The following is a 19,621-nucleotide window of genomic DNA, read 5'->3' on the forward strand; positions in this document are numbered from 1 at the left end:
AAAATATATTTAAAAAAAAAAAAAAGAAAGAAAGAGTATATAATGAAAAGCATGTGGGTTGTTTACCTTGATCCTACCCACTTCTCCCAAGTTGAAACTGATAATACTTCTTTGAGGATTCCCATAATTATTCAGTGTGTAAACATATATATGAATGCATGCAGTAATTACATTTTTTTCCAGTAAACACATTATATACTTCTTGTGTACCTCCTTTTTTCACTTTACAATGTATTTTCAACATTGTTGTATATTTATAAAAATAGAACTAAATTCTCTATTTACTGGCTGCATAATATTCCAGCATGTGCACATGTTTAATTATATTAACAATTTATATAAATGAATATTTTTGTAGTTTCCAATATTTTGTCATTTAAAGTGATAAGTCAATGAGTTGTTTGTAAGTATATTTATTTAAACATGCTTATTTCATAAAGTAAATCTGCTATATCAAAGCATAGGAGCATTCATTCTATCTAATGAGGACTAGGCATTGATATTCTTTAGTAGGCACCTTTTTTTGTTTAAGACTTGGATGAATGAAATTGAAAAGAATACACACTAAAAATAAGCCATAGCATATATCCACATTCTATCATTTCTTTCAAAGGAGAATTATTTCTTTTTAAACAGTGAGCCAAGGCCTCTCACAATATTACCAATAAGTTTACCAGGAGCACACAATATCGAAGAGAGCTCAGTGCCAATTCTATCTATGGTTCTTGCAATCCAGGGAGTATTATCATTTTGAGTAGTATCAATCGTATTTTTCAAATGATTGATCTCTGCATTCATCTCTTCAGATTTCTTTCTAAATCCATCTCTAAGCAGATCTTCTTGAATCTTAAAAAGAAGTGAGAAGGGAAGTAAAACTTCTTAAATTCCCACGTTTTTCAAGAATTTCATTTTCTATTTAATAACTCTTTCCTTTCACTCTTAAATTATTCTATCTTACACAATCAAGAATAATTTTGCAGTAAGAAATGATCCTATCTTGGACCTAAACATTGAAAGAAAGCATAGTTTACAGTCATACAAATATTCACATATCCATAGGGTTTTGCTAGGATGCTAAGCCTGCCTGAGGACAAATGTAATGTGTGCCAATCACAATATCAGTTGAGAAGTAACCTTGGCTTGCTGGTACCAATTCTCAGTTCCACTTGGAATAGTATGGCCAACCAAATGTAGAAATAATGGGAAATTATACATTGCACTAGAAACTTATTATAAACTCGTATAGCTAGCCAATCAGGAATTCTTCCTTTGCCATATGATAACTTGGTTAGATTCGCCATACCTGGGAACAGTGCAGCAAGTTTGAAGCTGTCATATCCCTGTATTTTTAATCTGGACATTTATGATAGCTTATTTTCAGCATAGATCTACCTTAGAGTCTTTGGGTGGTAGCAGGGTTCCTGATAATAGGCAATGATCTTGGTAAAGCAAACCAGTTGGTGGTCATAATAAATACATGTTTCAAATAGCTGTTTATTCAGACAAAATAAGTCATTTTAAAATAACCCAAAATCACACCTCAGAACCAATTTATATTGTCTAAGTATTCAGAGATGAGATGCTTGTCCTGACCACTCCAGAGTGTATGCACAGAATAGATTTCAAAGATATTTTTTACAAAGAAAGGGAACAAGGGGAAGATTCAAGGTTTTAGCAAATCACAAGTAGTAAATGGCATTGGTGTTGCCTCGATGGTCTTGCTGTAACCTTCTCCATCCCACCCTACGTACCAGGACAATGACCACGGAGCACTACTGAGGCCACGGCAGGACTTACCTTCAATTTATGCTCCAACATCATATTCTGCTCTCTTAGTATATTCTCTCTTTCCCTCTCCAGCTTCTCCTTCAGTTGCAATATATTTTCCTCAAGACTCCTCTTCTGTGCCTCCATCTGCTGCTGCTGCTCCTGAAGTTTCTGTCTCATCAGCTCCTGTTCCTTCTCAGCTGCCTCCTTCTTGGCCCGCTCCACTGCCCCAGGGAGGTTTGAGAGAGGGAGGAAAATTAAGTGAGGACTAATCTCTACCCTCCTGAGCTCTGAGAACAAACCAAACTGGAAGGGGAGGTGGAAGAATCTGAATTGCTCCCTTGTCACACCATCAAGAGCACATTTCAGAGTGTGATGGGAAAGGCCCTGGCTGGCTGAGGTGCCCTGGTGTTTTCAGAGTTAGAGAGTATGTCCCACAGAAGGACAGAAAGCTCCTTGTTTCAGGAGGTTTTGTTCTCACAACTGTCAAAGGACACTGCAGGTACCTACCACCCATTGTGAGCCCAGCCCTGCCCCTTACCTGCCATGGCCTTTTCCCCATCTGTGAGCGCTTTGTCTGCCTGCAGGATGGAATTCTCTATTGCTGCCTGAGATTGCAGGAACCTCTGGAGAACCTCATTTGCCTGAGGAGACAAGAAGGAACAATGAACTTTGATTTTCACTGGGAAGAATAGTGCTGTAAAATGAAGTATGTCCATGTAATTTTTCCTTCCTGATTAAAACTGCATCATGTCTCCACACAGTTTCCAAGCTCCTTAGAGCAACAGGGGCTCTTCATACCCCCTACAGTCTCTCTCCCAGTGTTACTTTCTTCTCTTCACTCTGTGTTCCATACAGTGAGAACCATGTTCAGTGCTGCAAAACCACTGTCTCTGGTGCTTTTGTATATTTGCCTTCCAGGGAGAAATGTCTCCAATTAGTGTTGCTGTTCTCCTCTGCCACTTGCTGGCTGTACCTTTAAGCAAGCCATTTTAACCCATCTCTGCCTCTCAGTTCAGATGTGTGAAATGTTCACAAAATGTATAGATGCCTCTTAATGCAACGTGAAGGATAAAATTAAAATTCTCGGGAAAGAACTCAATATTATGTCTTAACAATAAGAATTCAATAAATATTAATTGCATTATTATCATTATTATTTTAATATTACTTGTTACTATCACCTATGTAGCCAACTATCTCAGGTTCATAATTATTTTAACGCTATATGCAATTGTGTACGTGTTTGACTTCCTTTTCTCTTTTGTCAGCCTTGAATACAAAGACTCTTATTTTAACTTGTAAATTGTTTGCCTTTGACACACTGAATGTCATTTTGTTGGATGGAAAAATGATTATTTCTCTTCTCTCTTTCATGGATTTCAGAAATCCATATTTATTTCCGATAATGGATATTATGACTCTTTTCAGGAGAAAAAGATGAAATAACCTTAAATGCTAAAACAGTCTTGATATCCCCACGTTCTGATATTACCCACAACTGGTGCTGTGCTCTCTGACTTCCAGGAGACCCTCTTGACTTTAATCTGTAGGATCCCTATGCTCCCCTTATTCCTCACCTTCACTCCTTTCCTGGGCACTTGCCAGTAGTCCCGTTCAATCCTTTCCTTTGTTTCCATGTAGAGCTTGTGACCACCAGGAACAGAGAAAATGCCTGCTGAAATATCTTCCATTAGGGACATGGAAAGCTGCTCAAGTTTTTCCTGACAGTATTTAACAGATGCATCTTCATTCTGCAGCAAGAACCCATCCTGCTTATCCTTTATGATTTCCTGAAAGGGAAGTATAGAGGGGTGTCACCAGGAGAAAGGAACAAAGAAGAAAAAATCCAAAGAATCTGGTAGTCTGGCTGTGGTCCTCATGAGAAAGCATTCTGTTGGAGAAGGACATGGAATAAAACAGGAATTACTATGTTTCCTTTACTCACAACCCTGAAAATTCCATGTGAGGCAGGAAAAAGCTTCTAACCACCTTGGGTCTCAGATCCTTCATCAAAAATGTTGGTGTTGAATTACCTTAGCTCTATGGCTGCCTGCAGCTGTAACTTTTGTTAATTCCATCTTCAATGACACAATGATACAACAAGGAGCCATAGGAGTTGAAAACAGCCTGGTATGAGGGTCTGTTAAGAAAAATTTGGTTCATGGGAATGAGAGAGTGTCCTCAAGAGAGTGACTAGCCAAGGAATGACTTTTGGGTGTTCAGGGCAGGTTTGAATTCAATACAAGTATTCAGTTCAGAAAGATGTCTATGCTAATTATGCATCAGAGATCCTAGAAATTTTTGGATAAAAAAATTTGAGGTTTGGTAGTTTGATGAGGGAGCAACGAAAATGCAATGTTTTTAAACTGTATGCAATGTTTTTAAACTGTATCCCTCGAAATCCATGAGTAAGAGAAGAAGACTAGGGTCAGAAAAAGCTCTTCTAGGCTTCATTTTTCAAGGGAAGAGTCACAAAGTATAAATAAATACTAAGACATATTACCACAAGATTCTTCAGGAACACTTGGTTGTCATCCTTGAAGGAGTGCTCCATGAAGATTGCAATGGCTTCCTTCTCACAGGCTGCATGCTGGTCCAACAGCTCCTTCAGCGTGTCTGTGGGGAAGCTCACTCTCTGGGCCATCTGCTCGCTGTAGTGGTCCGCTGCCTTCTGCACAGCCCCTGAGTTCTCAAGCTGGGCCAGAGTTGTAACCGCATTCTCCAAACAAGGCACTGCTCCGCTGTTGATGGCATCCACATAAGTCACCACCAGAGTCCTTAGCCCTAGTAAGCCAGGAAATTTAAGGGATAAATATCAATTTATCACTCAACGGGATCTATGATTCAGACTCTACATTTCTAAATCTCTCTGTCTTTTTGTCTCTCACACAGAAACACTCATGCATGCGCGTGCGCGCGCACACACACACACACACACACACACACATACACATACACACAAACACACTACTTCCTTCTATTATTGTTGGACTATGCAGTTAGCTAGATATTAACAGGAGACCAGAGAGCAAATGGAATCAGACATCTGATAAAGCCTGATTAAGTAGGAAAAAAACAGCCTTACAGTCACGCTGGGGAGTCCACCCAATTAACCAGGATGGGAGAAAATGGCGCAGAGGGAATTTCTTTACCAAGTACCTGCACAATAGGAGCCAAATGACCAAGCAGAACTATGAAGCATGTGCAATAGGATCCAAAATTCGGACCATAAATGGGGGAGAGCGCAAAACTGGGAAAATCTGCAGGAAAGATTGCATAGGGGAAGGGCACAAGCCCTGAAGAATACAGGAAAGAGACTGGATAGTTTTAAAGACAGCCTGCTCTTTCCCAAACCCAAAAATATATGGGGAAGCTTAACAAATACCTCAGGGCAGGAGCTGCCCTCTAGCCTGACCGCTCTCTGTCTCCCTGAGGGTGTACTTTGCTTTCACTTTAATAAATCTTGCCATTATTGCTTAAAACTCCTCCTACAGGAGGGTCCCTGCAATTCCTTTCACACAACACCACAGAAGAACATATTTCCTCCAGTAACACTACTGTTCCATTGAGTCTTAATTTTTATGTTTCTTTAGACCACAAGGCTAACATAATTCAATATGTTCCTTTATCAAACATACTAAAGGGTATCTGGAAAACATAATTTCCCATTAAAAATCTTAGAAGCAAATTATTTACATAGGTAGACAGATGAGGTAAGGTAAATGTGATTCTATTTTTTTCCTAATTATGCAGCGCCAGTAAATTTTCAGAGCTTTATGGGCTAATAGTCATTAGTAAGTTGCTCTAAACTCCCAAAATATCTTTTGTATTCTCCTTGCAAATCATTATAAAGAACTTCAATTTAGGAAGTAGTGTATTCTGTTTTTATACCCAGTTAATGATTCATTATTAGTAGAACACTTTTTATATGTATGGATGCTACAGATTTTGCTGTCAATGGTTGTAATTTTGAAGAGGAATTTATAAACACCCAAAAGTGTGATAAGTATACATGTGTCTTCGTGGAGTATGAATAGCTGTAGACCCATAATTCTATGTAGAATCAAACACAAATCCTAGAGAACACATCCTATAATATATTCAACAAATATGAGGCCCCACAAAATGTGAAATGGAGACTCAAGTTTCCCAGTGACCGTGATTGACTCCCTGAGGGTCTTGGTCCTCACCTGGGTGAGGATGTAAGAACAGAAATTCTGTGTTTGTTCCTTGAAGTTAGGATCCAGTTGGTTGTCTGCAACCTTCTCAATATTGGCTAGGAGTTCTTTGTCATTTATTGGCCGGTCAAAGACAAAACACTTTCGTTTTGGAAAGAAATGCTGGATGCACTCTCTAGGGAGATTAGATATTTGAGCTTTGGGATTCAGGCCTGAAAGATTAAAACAAATAAAAACAGGTATTACTGTAGGAACAGTCTGAAGGGACCTAAAGATTTTTATGACAGGAATTTTTGTATCTTTGCCCTATTCTATCTGTATAACTTGTGTTTACAGCTCCTTTAGCATAGATATCCAAATGCTTCTTTAACATCAAGTTTACCAATGATACAACTCTGGGGAAAAAAATTGGAAGAGAACAAACCTGGTTAAAAAACAATAACAATAACCTGTTGCTGTAATAGGACCTAAAAATGGTAGAGTATTGTCCATATTGTCTAAATTAGCTACTGAAAGAACAACAGAAACACAGGTCAAATGTAAGTTTATGATCTACTTGATCCCATGGGGAAATGAAGCTGTGGATCAAAATGAAAAGTTCAAATAAAACTGAATGAAGCAATGTTAGAAATAACACCAGATTATTTAAGGTAAACTGTTCAGATGCAAAAATAATGTGTACAGTATTAGCTTTTAAAAACCTCGCCCTAACCAGTTTGGCTCAGTGGATAGAGTGTCGGCCTGTGGACTAAAGGGTCCCAGGTTCAATTCTGGTCAAGGGCATGTACCTTGGTTGTGGGCACATCTCCAGTAGCGGGTGTGCAGGAAGCAGCTGATCGATGTTTCTCTCATTGATGTTTCTAACTATCCCTCTCCCTCTCTGTAAAAAATCAATAAAATATATTTTAAAAATAAATAAATAAAAACCTCTGAAGAGTGAAGAGTAAATGTAGCTAAAACGTAATTTTAAGATATCACCATTAATCTCAAAACTCTTTAAGGTAAACAACTATATTTTATTTGATAGCTTTGCTGCTCTGTGTAGCCCATTTCTCATTGTTTTGAGAAACCATAAATAGAAACATGAAATCAAGAGTGTATAAATCAGAAGTGGTATTTCTTTCAAGGGTTCATCAGATACCTTCATGCCCATGTAAATGTAACCCATTCAAATATTTTTATTATTTTGAAATTATAGCAAGGGTAAATACATAGAAATTGGGGGGAAAGAAACTATGATACAGATAGAATTAACATAATTAAAATAATGCCCAAAGGAATCTATGGAGTCAACACAATCCCTGTCAAAATACCAAAAGTGTTTTCACAACACCACAAAAAATAATCCAAAAACTTATATGAAAGCATAAAAGACCCCGAATAGCCACAGAAATACTGAGAAAGAACAAAGTTGGAAGTATTATGCTACCTGATACCAAACTATAATACAATACTGTGGTAATCTAAGCAGCATAGTGCTGGAATAAAAACAGACATATGGATCAATTGAACACAACAGAGTTCCCAGAAATAAACCCATGTAAATATGATCAATTAATAGATGACAAAGGAGGCAAAACAACATACAATGGGGTAAAGGCAGCCTAGTCGGTGTATGGTGTTGGGAAATTGGACAAATATGTGCAAAAGAAGTGAAACTACACCACCTTCTTACACCATATACAAGAGTAAGCTCAAAATAGATTAAAGACTTAAATGTAAGACTCAAAACCATAAAACTACTAGAATAAAACATAGTAAAATCTCAGACATGAAGGCCAATACACATATGAAAAGATGTTCAACATTGCTAATTATCAGAGAAATGCAAGTTAAAACCACAATGAGATATCACCTCATGACTGTCTGAATGGCTCTCATTAATAAATCAACAAGCAATAAGGGTTGGTGAGGATGTGGGAAAAAGGGAACCATTGTGCACTGTTGATGGGAATGCAGATTAGTACAGCTACTATGGGAAAGAATATGGAGGCTTCTCAAAAAAATTGAAAATAGAACTGCCTTATGACCCAGTGACTTCACTTCAGGTTATGTATCCAAAGAAGTCCAAAACACTAATTCAAAAGACTATATGACTCCTATATTCAACACAGCATTATTTATGACTAGTGGCCCGGTGCACAAAATTCGTGCATGGGGGTTGTGTGTCCCTCAGCCCAGCCTGCACCCTCTCCAATCTGGGACCCCTCAAGGTCATCCCTCTCACAATCCAGGACTGCTGGCTCCCAACCACTCGCCTTCTTGCCTGCTTTATTGCCCCTAACCACTTCTGCCTGCCAGCCTGATCACCCCCTAACCACTCCCCTGCCAGCCTGATTGACACCTAACTGCTCCCTTGCTAGCCTGATTGTCCCTAACTGCCCTCCCCTGCTGGCCTGGTCACCTCCAACTGCCCTCCCTTCAGGCCTGATCGCCCCAACTGCCCTCCCTTGCAGGCCTGGTCCCCCTCAACTGCCCTCACCTGCAGGCCTGGTCCTCCCCTACTGTCCTCTCCTGCAGGACTGGTCGATCCCAACTGCCCTCCTCTGCCAGCCCAGTCACCCCTAACTGCCCTCCCCTGCAGGCCTGGTCCTCCCCTACTGTCCTCTCCTGCAGGACTGGTCGATCCCAACTGCCCTCCTCTGCCAGCCCAGTCACCCCCAACTGCCCTCCCTTGCAGGCCTGGTCCCTCCCAACTGCCCTTCCCTGATGGCCTGATCGCCCTCAACTGCCTTCCCCTGCTGACCATCTTGTAGCAGCCATCTTGTGTCCACATGGGGGTACCCATCTTTGACCACATGGAGGCGGCCATCGTGTGTGTTGGAGTGATGGTCAATTTGCATATTACATCTTTATTATATAGGATATTATATAGGATATCCAAGATATGGAATTAACCCAAGTGCTCAACAATAGACAAGTAGATAAACAAGAGGTGGTACATATACACAATGGAATACTACTTGGTCATAAAAAAAGAATGAAATCATACCATTTGAGACAGCATGGATGAATCTAGAGAATACTATTCTCAGTGAAATAAGTTAGACAGAGAAAGACAAATATCATTTGATTTAACTTATATGTGGATTCTAAAGAACAAAATTGAAACAGACTAACAGATACAGAGAAAAAAACAATAGCTGTTGGGGGTGTGGTGGGGGGAGTGGTGTTGGACCGCTGGGTGAAAAAGTTGAAGTACAAATACAAGTTGGTAGTTACAAAATAGTCAGGGCAATGTAAAATACAGCATAGGGAATATATTTAATAATATTGTAATAATTATGCATAATGCCAGGTGGTACTTGAAATATAGGGGCAATCACTTTGTAAAGTATGTGATACCTAACCACTATGATATACACCAGAAAATAATACAAAATGATATTGAGTGTAAACTTTACTTGAAAAATAAAATTGTTTTAAAAATAAAAATCTGATATAGAAATTAAAATTATATTATGATAATTATCAAAAATATCCCAAATGATTAGATTGAAAAGACAAAATATTCTTCTTTCAGTTTATTAGAACATAAAGTAATATTTACAGATAACATATGTATAAAGACATTAGAAAGTTAGATATCCCTTTCAGAAGAATCATGTCTAATTACATGAAAAATATTTTTTCATTAGATAGGCTTTTCATTGTAATTTTATGCCAAACAAGTATTTGATCAGCTGTTTTCCTCAACACAGAAAAGCAGGAGCTAAAATAATAAACGTAAGTGTCTGCTCTTTAGAAGGTTTTAGCACTGCTGTTTTAAAGTTACAGTTGGGTTCTCAGTTACAATGTGTAAAGAACAAATGGGTTATGAATAGTTTTACTCTACTTTAGGCCCTACTTTTCTTATGTGAACTTAAACTCCAGTCCATAGAGCTTTTCAAGCCATTCCCAGGCACCATTTCTGCAGACTTCTAGTCTCAAGTACAAATGCAACTCCAGACATGATGTTTAGTACCTCCCACCCTGTATTGCACCATCCACCGCCCAGCCATGCTCTGTTACCTGGAATCAGCTTCAAGGCATTCTCCAGGTACTCATCTGCTGTGATAGGGTGGCCATTTAACTTCAGCTCCAGGGTGAAATCCCGTACGGTCCAGATAAGTCTGGAAAGAAACTCACAAACTCTGCTGAATCTTCTACTCCATCTGGTGTGGGGGAGGACTTTGCCCTGATGAGTTCTGTCAGCTCTGTCACGTACCTAGGACCTGGCTAAGGAAAATAAACTTTCTACCCACAATTCCCACATTTCTCTCATTAAAAGAAAGAGTATTGTTAACACTCTCTTTCACTCTGGTTCCTTTTGGTCTACCAAAGGCAACTAAGTAAGAGGGAAGGAGAAACTGACTGGATCTCCATTCCCATAGCCTCCATGACACATGGAGGTTGAGTTCCTGGAAGGATACTGCAGCTGCTCCAGGGCCTGGTGGTTGATGGTGCCCAGGCTGCTGTAGATGAAGCTGCTACACAGAAGCACGGCCAGGGCAAAGATCCACGAGTCATTCTTAGGGTCGCCCTGGAAGTACAGTAGGGCAAGACATTCAGGGGTTTATCCTATAGAAATTCATTCAGACACTAAGTCTAACAGTCCTTCCTTTTATTTCAGGTAATGTACTCACCATGCAAATAAGTAAGTTTGAAGACCAGCATATCCTATATAATAAAGAGGTGATATGCAAATTGACCCTCACACTGTACCACCATCACAAGATGGCAGCACGCATAGTGGGGGTGAGGCAGCAGGGGCGGGGCTGGCGGCCGCTTTGCACGGCTTCCACCGGGGTTCCTGTGGCCCCACAGGGGCACAGGGGTCTTGGCATCTGCTGTGCATGGCTTCTGCCAGGGTTTCCAGAGTCCACCGCATGTGCCACAAGGGTGAGGCCCAGCGGACGCTGAGCGGGGCCCAGAGGTGGGGTATCGGGGCAGCACTCCAGGACTCAGGGTGGTTCCATGGCCCAGGAGTGAAAGAGAGAAGGGGTCCCGGGTCTCAGGCAATTTCGCACGACAGGTCACTAGTATATGCCTATGAGCTTTAGCAATTACAATAACATTACTTGTGACTGTGATTCTTTCATATATAAAAGGATTCTGTCATCACAGAATTTTCTTTTTATTGAATCAGATGAAATAAAATAACATATAAAATAACTTAGTGCAGCACCTGGTGTGCTATTAGGTTCAATGAACAGTGTTAGCACATATTTATTCTACATATATTTGTCGGTCATAGACTATATAAAATATTCCATAGTTAACATAACTGGGGATATATTCAAGAAATGTTTATGGGAAGCTACTGAATATTTCCACTGTTGTTAGAATTAAAAAGCAGCTTAAAATGACAAATATTACTTTCAAGGTGACTATTTCAAAGCCATAACAAACATCTAAAGCAATGAATATAACAAGGATAATAACTGCAGGAGGCTTACATCATAATTACATGTATATACATTGGAACCTGTAGCTATAATAGTAAATTAAGGGAGCGAGGGAAGAGATAATTAAAGAACTTGTATGCCAGAATGCACAACTTATCCACACTGACAATAGTATAGTGAAGTCCTGCAGAGGGGATGGAAATGGGAAGAAAGCATCAATGGGAGAGAGGAAGGGAGACATCTGTAATACTTTCAATATTAAAGATAAATTTTTAAAAAATAGTAAATTAAAATTTACAAGTCCATTATGGAAGACCAGAGCTATGAAAGTTGGAATAGTTTACATAACATGAAGTCTTCCTCAGCATCTTGACTGAAAATTAAAGACTTGGTAGAGTGTGAATTTGAATAAATGAAGGTATCCTGCAGGTGGGAAGACCCACAGAAGCAAAAGTAGACATGGCAGCATACAGAGGTCTCTTCTCATAAAAGGAGAGTTGTTTGATCTGACTGGAACAGAGGGTAGGTCAAGAAGTTGAAGTTGGGCTGGGTTGAGCCCTGAGCCAACATTGAGGTGTCCTCGTGATTCAGTCCAACTATCCCCCCTCTCGCGGCATCATGGTGGCCTACTGACGACAGGCTGGACTCAGCTACATCCACTACTCCCACATCAGTGCAAAAACAGTGAGGGATGCACTGAAAACTGAATTCAAAGCAAGCGCCGAGAAGATCTTCGGCATCAGCGTCTAAATTGTGAAAGTGAAGAAGGAATAATGTACCCTGACTAAAGCTTGAAATGCTACATTTTCAAGGTGAAGATGTGTGGGCACAGGTTATGGCAGATTGAAAACCATCTCACTGCATAGGGAAAATAACACCTGTCTTGTTGATAGATTGACAATGCCAATAAACTGAAGCCTGCTTCCCTTGGGGGGGTGGGGGAAGAAGTTAAAGCTGGATAGTGAGCCTAGTGCAACCAGATGAAGGACCTTAAAGGAGGGGTTAATTTGTTTGTATAAAACACAGCAGGTCTAAATAACGGCATAATACAGAATTTTCTTTCTATTATAAACACTGTCTAAAGTTGTTCCTTAGAGCAAAAGTGGAAAATACATGGGAATTCTTGGAGGGAAATGCTAATTCATTAATTTATCTTCCAAAGCCCAATTTTTAAAAAAATAATTATAATAAGAAGTGGTACTTATGACAAACAAAAGGTTATTTAGACAGCAAGACTGTTTGATATACAAAATAAACACAAAATTTCTAAATCTTTCAGTAGAAATAGAAAGTTGTAAAAATGTAGGTAATATTTCCAAATAAGTCTCAAACAAAAGGAGAAAAGGAGAAATCATTCATTTTACCCTTCAGTAAAAAACTAAAATATCAAAAACTCATTTTAAATTTTGTTGAAAGATAAACACATGCTTTTATAGAACCATGTCATTCAGAGGTGTCTCAGGTCTTCCAGAATGCTTGGTGAGTGCTTGGTGAACTTCACCAGAGGCCTGCAGACTCTTTGAGGACAGGGCTTTTACATGGGTCACTAGTATCTACAGTACTAACTTAGAGTCCTGGGAATATGGTGCTCAGCAATTGTTTACTAAATTGAATCAAATTATTCATGAGTGCCTAGAAATAGAAAAAAATTTACACAATGTACCATGACACCTTACCTAGAAATAAGAGTCAAACAAGCGAGCATTTGCCTGATACATAGTTGGATTTCTAGATTTCACAAATAGATCAAGCATTTAAGTTAGAGAGTTCGTTATGAGACTATCCAGAATGAAAACAACTTATCTGTGACTCTCTGCCTTACCTTTTCCACATCGCCCAGGCCCTCGGTGTCTAGAAGGACCAGAGTGCAATCAGGCTTATAGGGGTGAGGTACACACCACATCCAGATGCCCTTGGTTTGAGACTGCACCGTAGAGCCCAGAGGGAAACCTATAAAGGAAGGGGAGACCCAACCCACAGTGACAACAGATAATCTAAGCAGCCAAGGGGCTACACAGTCAGATGTTTTGGAATGGAAGTACCCCAGAATATAAGATGGTGCTTTCTCTATTTTGTAAAAAATGCTTTACTTTGTGTGTCATCTATTTCAAATAGGAGATGAATGTTAACTGTGAGAATGATACCCAGCAAGAGCTCACAATGAACCAGATATAAGAAAGGTCACTGAAGACCATCATAAGGGCACTTTAAAAGAATGGTCCACTAAAGGTGAATAGAAGTAGATAGAAGGGAGAAAAAAATTGAGATAATATGTTTTCCAGTCAAAGTGATAAAAACATGGCAGAGCGTATGGGAGGGGTTATTTGACAGAGAAAGCAAAACATTTTATGAGAGAGGAGGCACAATTTCACCCCAGTGCTTACTCAGGTAAAAGAAGGAGTCTATGCATTAGTAGGATAGATTTTCCTTAACAGGAGTAAAACATAGTATATGGTGATAGAATACATTAAGGTAATAATTTAGTGGTGCGAATTAGAAGGTTGGTTTATTGAAAGGAATTTAGCTCTTTCTTCAAGTGACTAGTGAAGAAAACTAAGAAACTATGATATACCTAGAGTCAAAGAATTGTCTTCTGCCTGAGACACCACTTACCGTGATTCTGTCCTGCAAGCCGATTCATCAAGTAGGATTTGCCTGTACGATACAGTCCTACAATGGCCACGACCACCACTGGCTGAGAAATCTGGCCAAGAATCTCTAGAGCTTCCTGATTCACTGACAGATGCTCATTGTTGTTTTCCACCAGGCAAATGGGGGCCATCATGTTGGGTGTAGATGCCATGGCAACCTGCAAACCTAGAAGAACATCCCAGTAGAAATAAGCTTACAATTCTATTCTCTGAAGCAAAGTTGTGCAAAGCACCCATCATCTTAAGACAGTGTGCGTGTTTTACTTTATTTCTGACACAGTAAGCATAGGCCAAGCCCTGCAATGAAAAATTCATCTATTTTTGGTTCTACACTTGCAGTGAATCTCTGCAAGTCCCAAAGTGTACCCAATGCTGTGAGGATCTCAGATTGAATGTTATTGCTGCACTGGGCAGTTACATATTATAATGCAGTCAAGTGGCTCTACCCAATGCCAGGGTCATCACTGAGAAGCAAAGCCATCTCATGTGAACATCCTCTCCCCAAACATAAGGCTTAACCAGCGGCTAACAGGATAGTGAGGTGGATGCTAAGGAAGGACCTGGGACTAGGACAACCTGGGGACAGAGCCAAGAATTGTGAATTCATAGGTTTCATGCATCTCACTCTCTCGTGGTCCTAGTTGTTGAGAACAGCTATGGAACTAGTGATGAGTAGTATTCATCACAATCTGAGGTTTTAGTCTGACAATTTGGTTTGACATATGATGGACCAATAAAATGTAATATCTATGGCTCCATTTATGATACTGAATGGACTGAAGGAGTTTGAGGTTCCAGAAGAGAAACAGCCTTTGATTTTTTTCCTTTTTTAGAAGTCTTCAAAATCCTTTTGACCACAAATTTTAACAGTTATTCCCTGTTTAGAGAAACTGAGTCATGTGATATTTATTTTGTTTTTCAAAATGAAGTGTGCATCAAAATTTAAAGATAGATTTATGTTATAAATCAATAAAAGGCATATATTAATAAAACTGTCAATAAAGAATATCAAGAAGATCTCACAAATTCTGCATTCTCCATGTCCTGTTAAAAATATCCATGTGAAAATATCAAGGGGGTGTGCATATTTTCTGGACATGTCTGACATAGGACTTTGTTAGGGTGGAGAAAGTACTTCTTATATTCCAGGAAGTGCTGTGCTGGACTGTCCTAATTTTTAGAACATATCAAGAATGAAGCTGAGCTGAGAGTTGGCCTAAGCAAGTTTCGGCCTGAGCAGTGAATTATAGCCTTGTCCAGGGGACAGCATGCTCCTTACCCAACTTTTAAGGATGCATAACTGGGAGCTGGAAATGAAGCCACAATCATAATGCAGATCATCTGTGTCTGGTCATCTTTCTTTCTTTCCTTTTTTTTTTTTTTTTTTCACCCAATAAACAAAGACAAGCCAGAGCTCTCTGAGCCAAGTCTGCTCTTGATAAAAAATAATTAAATTAAAAAACAAAATATTAAAAAATGTGTAGGAGGTGAATCTCATGGAGAAATCAGAATTAAAAGCCATAGGTGTATCCTAATGCACATTATAATGAGGAACATTGAGCTCATGCATGAGAAGCTGCCTCATGGCCCCACTCCATTCCCTAATCTCTTACCTCTCCATGCACCCTTCTTTTCCGCTCCACTTGCTGCTGTCCTGGTTATGGACACCTCACAGCTACCACTGCTCCTAATGGGGAAGCTAAAGCCAGCAGCTGAACCTTGCAGTCCAGGCTAGGTGTCCCTACCTCTCCATTCCTCAGTCCATTCTGAATCAGAAAGTAAGAGGTTTAAGCTCAGGACCAAGTTGCTTGCAAAAGAAAGTTGAACTTGCACTTCTGTCCCACAGCTCCTCAGGTCAGTGTGTCCCAGAACAAGCTCCCAGGTCCTTCTCACTCCTCCTTGCTCCCTCTCCTCCTACCACTTTTCTGTTGCTAGTCTACAGAAGTTTTTTAAAAAAAAAATAGCTGAGGAATTGTTTTTTTTTTTTTTTTCATTCTTACAAAGAACTCAGCAAAACAACTGAACCTAAAAACAATAATTGATGTAATTTTTTGGTAGTGATTAAACATTTGGAAACTGCAGAATGAAAACCCAGCTTAGACCTTATAGATATTTTTAATAGTTGATTAAAATATGTGAGAATGAAGTATTTCATCTAAATACCACTTTATAGAATCTTTGGAATACTAAATACAGTTAATACAATAAAGAATGTTTTAATGTTTAAATTGTATGTTAAGGATCATCTTCCCTCTGTTTTTTCAGTGTCCCACAGACATCAGGGAAATGTGTGAGATGGGGAGGGGAAGATGGAGGAAGTGACTGCAACCAGCGCTTCTTAGGAAAGGACAGGTTTGGTTCCTCAGTCACAGAAAGGACTTCAGCGCCTTCAAGCGGGTGATGTAGGATGCACCCCTCCGTCTCCCAGGCAGGGCTCTTTGTGCAGCCTGGGAGGGTGCCAAAGAGGGAGCAGGGCATCCCAGGAACAAGCTGTGCCCGCTGCCACCCTGCAGCAGCCTTCCATCCAAACAGAGGGGCTGAGCTGCCTCCAGCTTATAGCCCACAGGCCACCCCTCCTCTGCCCCCACCATCGGCCAGCTGCCTCCAAGGCTGACAGTGGGGAGCCTTTACCTCCAGTGCCAGGTGTGCTGCGCTGGAGCACGCATTGTTATTGTTGATGTTACTTAATGAACATGTGCGTGGAAATCCAAGTCTCTGAGCCAACTTACCTGTCTCCTAAGCTTTAGAAAGCGGATAAATTCTCGCCTCTCCCGTCCTCTGGAGTCTGGCTCCCCAGGGTCTTCACAGTTCTCTTTAGAAGCTGCAAACTGAGCAGGATGTTATAGGCAAGCAGTTATGAGATGGGTTAATAAGAACCAAAATAGAAAGAACACATCCTTTTATGGAAAGTTAAGTGTTGGGTTTTCATCCCCTCTCCCCCTCCCCCTAAGGCATGCAGGGTGGATGCCATTTCCCCCACACCCAGCTCGGAAATCCCAGGCTGACACCTCCTCCTCAAGGGGCTTGTTTTTCCTGACTTCTCATGAACACAGAGCTGCAGGGCTGAATGTGAGCCAGTAACAGCAGGCTGACAGGTCTGCAGCCTGTCCCTCAGGGGTATTTTTTTGTTTTAATTTTATGCTTAGACTGCCTTTTCATTTCTGGCTTTTAAAAAAGCTAATTATTAATTTATCCTTCCTCATTATCAATAACTGTGCACATAAGACTCCTATTTTTCCAATCAAGAGATAATCGTTAGTATTTTGTAGCATATTCTTTCAGTTACTGTGTGTGTGTGTGTGTGTGTGTGTGTGTGTGTGGTGCCTCTGTGGGGGATTAAAAGGGTCCTGGGTTTATATTTTGAGTGTTTCTTAAAATAAAATAATATAAAAATACAAACTCAAAAGTGACCATTCAAAATGAACAAAGAAATCTTAGCCATCAACAAGTTTTTGAAAGTTGACAAGTGCCACAAATATTGTCTATATTGTCTGCTTTTATCTTCTATTGAGTTGCATTCCCCACATTTGCATTTTCATATGAATAATAATTCAGAAAGAAAATATATGTGATTGTAAGGGATTTCACTGCATTAGGCCATGACCAAAACTGTGTAATGAAAGTAATCTTTTGTTACACCTGTTGCCTTCTGGATGAATATGTGTAGGAGTTGTGTTATTGGAACAATATTGGGTTACTATCATTGCTTGTTTTTCTCTGCCTAGAATATTCTAAGTTGGTTTCAAAGACTTAAAATGTTAATTCCACTTTCACCAATATGTTTGGTTGAAATTGGCTCTTTGACAACATAGTAAAAACAAAATAGCAGCAGCTAGATGTTAGATTTATATTTATAGATTTATCATAAGTAAATTACTAAAATGAAAAACTTGTCCCAACAAAGCTGTTGCATTGAATAAAATATGGCAACATAAAAATATGAAAATTGAAATTTCCTCCTTTAATATATGATATATAATACTACCAATCATGTTCTCATGCGAATGCTTGTCTTTTAATATGAATTTATATCCTAGACTTCTTATTTTCAGAGTTGTAATGTAATTACATTGTGCAATACTAGTTTATCAGTCTTTATAACTTGTCTATATGTGGGATTTTTAATTTGGGCAATGCTATTGTTTTCCTGCAATATATGGTGGTGCATTTCACAAGAAGTGATCAGTGTTAAAAAAAAATGATGTTACAAAAAAGGTGCTTGTGTCTACAAAAGCAATAGTTATTTATATTAGGAAGGGTTAGGAAGGTTTATAGATGGCTTTACAGAAAAGTCTTATTTCTGTTGGGTCTTAAAGAATGGCTCACTTTTGAAAAAAGAGTGATTGGAGGAAAGATATTTTAAGGCAAAGGAAGGGAATGAGCAAATATACAAAAGTAGGAGGTAAGTCCTAGATATCAGCCAAGTCCAATGTAGCCAGTGTAGCGGGCTCACTAGGAATAAAGTAGAAAAATCAACTGGGACCTGGATCATGGACAATGTTGCACAGGCAGTTGGAGACATTGATGGTTACTAGGCATGCTCAGAGCCATGTTGGAAATCCATTTAATGGATGAGCCTTGAAAGTATTATGCTAAGTGAAGGAAGCCATCACAAAAATCATGTACTTTAGTGTTCCATTCATATGAAATGCCCAAAACAGCCAAATTCATAGACATGAGAGTAAAGTTGGTTGCTTAGGGTTGGGGTAGGGCTGTGGGGGAAGCAGGGAGATAAAAGCTAAAGTGTACTAGGTTTCACTTTCAAGATGATAAAAATGGTCTAAACGTGAGTGGTGATGGTTGTACATATCTGAACACATGAAAAAAAACAGTTTTTATTTTTTTATATATTTTTTTATTAAGGTATTATATGTGTACATATCTTACCATTGCCCCCACACCCCACTCCCATACATGCCTCACCCCCCAATGTTTGCATCCGTTGGTTACTCTTATATACATGCATATAAGTCCTTCAGTTGATCTCTTATTTCCCCCACCTCTCCCTAACCTTACTGCTGTAATTTGACAGTCTGTTTGATGTTTTACTGCCTCTGTATCTATCTTTTTGTTCATCAGTTTATAATGTTTTTCATTATCCCCAAATGAGTGAGATCATGTGGTGTAGAGGGCTGCCTGGGAAGGCACATGGGCATTTCTTTAAATTGTTGTCAGCTGAGCCCGAGGCAACTGGCAGAGCCACGTCTCGGTTACGCCCTCCCCAAGAAGGTGGGGGGCGTTATCAGTACTGACTTTTACCTTTGTCCAAGTGCCGGGAAGTGGGCTTTGATATGTAAATCCAGGCAAGCACCAGGAATACTAGGACCTACTCAAGAATGTAAATAAGCTCCTTTGATCCTAAGTTTTGGTGATACTTCCTGGTATCTGGGGGTATAAAATAAATGTGCTGCGTGGGCTCCGGGGTCCCTGCCTCTCCATCAGAGAGGATGGCGTCCCACCTGGCTCCCAGTTTTGTTTCTATCTTTCTATCTGGTCTCTTTGTTTCTTTTATTTCTTAATCCCCAGCTCCTCCACTCAGAATCGGACCTGTTCCTTTTCCGTGCTGGACGCGGAAAAGAGAGAACACCTCTATATTTGGCGCCCGAACAGGGACTGAGTACGGAGGCAAGAAGCG

At 39.7% G+C, this 19,621-nt stretch overlaps 2 pseudogenes across 2 annotated transcripts; one reads left to right on the forward strand and one right to left on the reverse strand.

The window, feature by feature from the left end:
* Nucleotides 1–618: 618 nt before the first annotated feature.
* On the reverse strand, nt 619–14,153 carry LOC308242869 (guanylate-binding protein 6-like; annotated as a pseudogene). Its single transcript has 10 exons — nt 13,949–14,153; nt 13,158–13,285; nt 10,361–10,470; nt 9,960–10,155; nt 5,893–6,160; nt 4,274–4,547; nt 3,348–3,560; nt 2,309–2,411; nt 1,798–1,991; nt 619–846 (listed from the first exon to the last, which is right to left on the reverse strand). The product of its transcript is annotated as a guanylate-binding protein 6-like (transcript).
* LOC308242873 (ATP synthase subunit epsilon, mitochondrial-like) lies at nt 11,954–12,109 on the forward strand (annotated as a pseudogene). The gene has a single exon. The product of its transcript is annotated as an ATP synthase subunit epsilon, mitochondrial-like (transcript).
* Nucleotides 14,154–19,621: the final 5,468 nt, after the last annotated feature.

The sequence above is a fragment of the Plecotus auritus genome (genome assembly GCF_963455305.1).
Source record: "Plecotus auritus genome assembly, chromosome: 2".
Taxonomy (NCBI): domain Eukaryota; kingdom Metazoa; phylum Chordata; class Mammalia; order Chiroptera; family Vespertilionidae; genus Plecotus; species Plecotus auritus.